Genomic DNA, 6,687 nt, shown 5'->3' with positions numbered 1-6,687 from the left:
TTATTTTTTTAACTTTTTTTTAATTTGATATGAATAACCTAAAATATATAACATTATTAAGCAACTCAAAAATATTCACATAAGAAATAAAACAAACAAACGAAATCGATTGTATTCTTTATTACACAAAATAGAGAAAAGTTGGCAAAATGGTTTACAAAAGAAATATGTCTTCACAGGTACATAGAAGAAAGAACTTTCAACATCTCCAACACAACATCTTTAACAATATTTCCAACATCGTCTCCAAACAACATCCTAGAAGAAAACAAAAACCATAAGGTGAATCCTACAAATCCTACAAAACAAAGAAAATCTTACAATCCTACGAAACAAAGAAATGAGTAACAGTCTTACAAAACAATGAAAATCAACATGCTTCCAAGATTACATGTTCTTAGCCTAAAACCTCTACAAATACACAAAGATCACAAGTTAAACTCCAAAGAATAACTAGTCTTAATCCATCCCAAACAACATTCAAAATTCATAAACTTCCACAATCAAACAAAAGCCATTAGATGAGTCTTACAATCCTACAAAAAAAACAAAAATGCACACACTTCTAGGATTACATATTCTCAACTTGAAACCTCCATAAACACACAAAAACCACAAGTTGAACTCCAAAAGAAACAAAAAACTCATAAACTTCCACAAACATTCAAAATTCATAAATTTTCACAAAACTCATCCTAACACATCCCACACAACATTCAAATTCATAAATTTCCACAAACAAGCAAAAAATCTAAGTTGAACTCCAAAACAAGTATAAGTAATCTCAACCCACCCCACACAACATTAAAACTTCATAAACTTCCACAAACAAACAAAAAAAAAATCCAAGTTGAACTCCAAAACAAGTATAACCAATCTCAACCCACCACACACAACATTCAAATTTCATAAACATCCACAAACACACAATAACTCCAGAAAACCCATCAAAATCCAATTGTTTAGGTTCAATAACTATAGGAAAGCCAACAATTCATTATCATAAAGCTACTAGTAAGACAATTACTTTGCTACTAGTAAGACAATTATATATATATTAGTTAAAAACAGTTCGGTTTGGTTTCAAATTCGGTTTTCAAAATTGAAATCAAACCGAACTGAATTAGTTCATTTAAAAAAAAATTTCAAACCGAACCGAACCGGCTTCACTGAGTTTTCGATTCAGTTCGATACGTTTTTAGAAACGGTTCGATTTTTGCGGTTTGAATGGACACCCCTACTTTATAGTGTGTTTTTTTAAATAGGTCAACATATCCTACTTCTCGACCTTGTTTTTTCTACAGCTCAGATTGAATTTGCAGGAACGACTTTGATCCCCCTACGTGGTCAAATGGTAATTTTCTCTATACTTCCTATTTGTCTCTAAAATTTCCTACATTCGAACAAAAAAATAAAATAAAAAAGATATATAGTAATTGAAGTAAATGAAGTAAATGATACATGCCCTCAATTATTATAACCTACAATTCTTCACTCTCGAAGCGGTCACACAAAAAATGTCAATCTTCTAGTATATGCTTAAGCAAGCTAGGTGGGTTGGCACGTGCTCGTTGAGAGTTGCTAAACTATACGTTAAAAATGACTATAAAAAATGAACCACCTCTCAATTTTCAATACTATGTATACCTGAGATCTGAACCAATCAAGAAATTTGTATATATATGTTAGAGGCACTTTGAGTTTCATGATAAATTAACCTCAAGTGTTGCCTAAAATTGATGATTAGAAAGTTCTATCAAAACATTTATATTAGAATTTAGAAAATTATAAAGTTTGAAATGTACAAAAATTATAAAGTTTGAAACGACTTGCGATAATCTATTATTTCCTTACAATTGTTGAGAATGTACCAATATGCGATACATTTTTCCTCTGCTGATAGTGTTTGTAGCGTTGACATCCCTAATGGTCATACCCTCTGCCTAAATAAATCAAATTCACCAAATATCTCATGATTGGGACTGTTATCATCATTTTGTTCATCTCTATTGAATCTTATTTCAATCCCACCTAGATATTGCGAACAAAAGTTCCATGATTCATTCATTACATATGTTTATACTATAGACCCCTCAAGACATGCTTGGTTCCATACAAATTATTTTAATGTTTGTAAACTTCTTTCAATAAGATACATCCAACTGTAACTAACCAGACTCACCACTTTGGTTATATATGGTAGATGAACAGCAAGGTGTACCATTACATCGAAGAAGGCAGGCAGGAATATTTTCTCCAACTTACAAAGTATGATTATGATGTCTACTTGTAGTGAGTTTAAATCACTTACACGTATTAGTTTTGCACATAAGTCACGAAGGAATGCACACAATTCAACAATAGCAATGGGCACGTTCTTCAGTAGGTATACTTGAATACCAATAGGGAGTAGTCTCGCCCCTATATTTTTCCATCTTCATCATTCACACATCGTGATATATTAGACACGAATCCATCAGGAAATTTCACTGATTTCAAATACTTAGAAAATGAACTCTGTTCACTATTAGTTAATGTGTACGCTGCATGTGGCTTTACAAATCTATTATCGACATGTATCAACTGTAAAACCTTTCTTATCTTCAAATTTTATAGGTCTAACCAAGCATTTGTTGTATCCTTCATTTTTACTTCAATATTTAACAATGTGTCTACCAAGTTTTCACATATATTTTTTTGAATATGTATTACATCCAATTTATTTTGTAACAAACAATAGTCTGGACCAATATGGAAGTTGGAAAAAATACTTTTCTTTGTCTAGTTTAGAATTCGTTTTCTTTTCTTATCTTGCTTCGATGGATGTTTGCTAAGCACGTAAAAGTTCAACATATTTGTTTGTTGAAAGATCTCTTCTCCATTCATTACGACTCGAGGAGGTTTACATTCAACTTTTCCATCACGTTGCCTACTTCAGCGCCAACTATGATTCTCTAGAAGATAACGTTGATGTTCCCTTAATGACATTTTCCCTCTTATCCCGAAGGATGAATTATCTTTTGTGCATATAGGACATGCTTGATAACATTTTGTACTCTACCCAGATAAGTCATCGTACGTAGGGAAGTCACTAACAGTCCACAATTAGGTCACATATAGTTAAGAAAAAAAAAACTCACCAGTAACACAATCATAAGTTCACACACTAATGGTCCTTAATTCTTTCAAATCTTCAATCAACGGCTGCAAGTAAACATTGATTCCTTTCCAGGAGATTTTGGACCAGGTATGCGCAAAGACATGAAGAATTTTGTTTCCTTCATGCATTTCGAAGGTGGCAAATTATAAGGGATTATCACCATAGGCCACATACTATACGAAGTACTCATATTTCCAAACGAATTGAACCCATCTGAAGTTAATCCCAAATGAACATTTTGGGGATCTAAAACGAAATGAGAAAATTCACGATCAAAATATTTCAACCCCTCTAATCAACTGAACATTGTAACACATCCTTTGTTTTAAATCGCTTATCTTTACGTCATCTTATGTCAGAAGTACCTTCTTTTGATGCAAACAATCGCTTTAATCTCAACATCAATAGAAAATGACGTAATATCTTATGTGGTATTTTTTTTTTACCCTTTCCATCATTAACTTTGTACCGAAACTCACCACAAATGGGGCATTGTTACAAATCTACAAATTCTTTCCAATACGATACACAATCGTATTTGCATGCATGAATAGACTCATAACCTAGGCCTAATTCACACAATTTTCACTTACTTCATAAAAGGAATTAGGTATAGCGGTGTCGGCTGGAATGTTACTTTTTAAAAATTCTAGCAATATGTCAAATGATTCGTTACTCCAGTTGTTGAGAACTTCGATATGCATCAACTTTACTAAAAAGTTCAAGGCGAAAATTTCGAACAACCAGGGTATAGTTCATTATGTGCTTCGGTCATTAAATCCTCGAATAAGCTCGTGACATGTCTTTCTTGACCATTAGAGGACATTTCATTCTCATCCCTTCTTCATTTGCATCTTCATTTTCAATTGGAACTTGTAGATCGTTTATAAGATTCAACATTTCATTTTCTTCAACATCACCCTCTATACTATTTACTTCAACATTGTGTATTAAATGAGTTGCATGACTTTCAAAACCTCTAGATAAATTAATTGGCTCTCTATGATATACTCATTCATAGTATGAAGGAGATATTTCGTATGTTAATAGATGTCGCTTCGCAACATCTAATTTTTCCTACATTGAATTTATACAATTCTTTCATTGACATCTTATTCTTTCAAAATCATTAACATGAAAATTTGCCACATCTAAAAATTGCGATACTCCTTCATACTCCATTGATAACTTATTTCTAAGTTTGATCCATTCTTTATTCATCTTTAAAATAAACATTTTCTGACCAACTTGTAATCCAAAATAAATTATAACCTGTATTATTTATATAATGAATAGTATAAAGATCAATTTGAAATAGTTTAATAGATAGTGGTTCATGAATAAAGAGAAGGGAGAATAAAATCTCATCACATCATCATTTCATTCAAAGTAAAATGTAGCTAAGCCTTACTTTATTTGAGCAAAACTATGTCTTATAAAAAAAATTACATTCCTTAGGTTTACAATTTTTCGTACCTATATATATCAATCTAAATCGAAAATATCATTTTCATTAGTGGCTAATAAATTTCAACAAGAAAACTAAACAAAACTCCTTAATTAACATCGAAACAAATATCAATAGAAGTTACAAACATCTTATCAACAAAGCTATAGAACAATAACATAGCAAAAGAAATTGGGAGAGGGTCAAAAGCACAACCATCTTATAGGAACATCATAACACTTCCAAATTCCTAATCTCAAGAGATAGAGATAGAGAGAACAAGTTACACAAAAGATAAAGAACATTCAAAAGCCTTTGTATATATACCTCTTTGATAAATTAAAATCTTTCAATGAATGATAAATTACTACATTACCCTCAAAATACCTCTTTTTTTCTTTTTTTTCTTTTTTCTTTTTGCTATGGATCATGGGTCCAAAGTCATTTACAACTATAAGGTTGAGGTAATATTACAACTTTATAAGAAAAACCCCCAACCGACAAGTATGACACATCCCATTTATTCTCTCATTTCATTACCCTTTCATCCTACACACCTATTCACCAAATTCAATGTCAAAAGGAGATTAATGCTAAATTAATTTACAAAACTCTTTATGTAGAAATCAATTTATTTATTTGTTTACTTACTTTTTGTTCTTGCAAAGGAATCAATTCATTTATTACCAAAGTTTTAACACTTATGTCCATACAATCATAATGAATTATCAAAAGTTAATTGAAAATAATTTCCTAATTATGTGAAATTTATGGTACTAAACATCCATTATGATAGATATGGAATGTAACACCAAGGATATAAAATATAATTTATGCAACGAACAACTCTAAGAGTCAAAAGTTTAACTCATCGAAAGTAGTTTCCAATGGACGACGACCAGTTGCCTTGAAGATTGAAGGACGAACGGATGATGGATGACGGATAACGAACAACAAACTATGGACGAACGACGAACGACTGGTTCATTTTGGGCGATGGATGATGCAGACGAACGGCTGGTTCGACAGACGAATGGATGATTGAAAGACAAACTGACGATTGAAAGACGAATGATGAAAGAACGGACAGACGGTGGCCGAAATCATCTGGTTCGATTTGGGGGATTCTGTTATATGTGCTAGGGTTAGAAGAAAGGAAGAAACTAAATACGAAATTGGGGGTTCGATTTGGGGGTTTTAAATCAAAACTCCCGACAGGCTATCGTAACCATTGAGAGTTCCTACACAACTTCTGATGAATTATTTAATTCGTCGAGAATTCGGCCCATCCAGATTGGTCTTCATCTCCAACTCTCGACGTGCATGGTGAGGTGTATGAGTTCTTATAAATTTCCGACGAGGCACATACCACGTCAAGAGTTATTAAGCACTCCCGACGACAACCTTATGTAATCAAGAGACATCTCTCTCCTGATGGTGTATTTTTTTTACGGTTGTTTTAAGCGTCGGGAGAGTCCTTTTTTCTTATAGTGAAATTTCGTTGAATTGCATCTTTTGTAAAGACACAATTCAACAAAGTAAGTTTATTTTTAATCATATTATAAATATCACAAATTATGTGTAAAATAGATAGTCATTCTTATTGTTAAAAGCAAAATGTCACTCTTTCTACACCCTATATATGTTACCATTGTTGGAGTTAATGTCCTAAATCGAGTGTATCTTGTAGTTTTTAAAGACAAATTATATATCTAATAAAATAAGAGGTATTGTATTAATGTTTAGACTGCATTAATTTGATCCAATAAACTAAGATCCAAGATTGTTTTATGAAACTTAAATATGTATGTAGAGACATGTAGGTGGATCATGTTAAGTAATAACCTAAATGGTCTGTAGTAGATGGATAAGGTTGGATACCTTATCCTGGGGACACTATGAATACGGCCTGCTTTGTAGATATTACAATTGTTATAAAGTACTACAAATGATATGATCCTGATCGTTCATGTGGAGACATGTGAGCGGAGGTATCCTATACAATGAGTTTGTATAAAAACGAACCGCGAAATGAATAGTATCTCTATATAACACCATTGCTAGAAGAGACTTACATTTC

This window comes from Benincasa hispida, chromosome 11, assembly GCF_027475165.1.
Source record: "Benincasa hispida cultivar pf3 chromosome 11, pf3_genome.v1.1, whole genome shotgun sequence".
In the NCBI taxonomy this organism is placed as follows: Eukaryota; Viridiplantae; Streptophyta; class Magnoliopsida; order Cucurbitales; family Cucurbitaceae; genus Benincasa; species Benincasa hispida.
Note: the sequence above shows the minus strand (reverse complement) of the source record.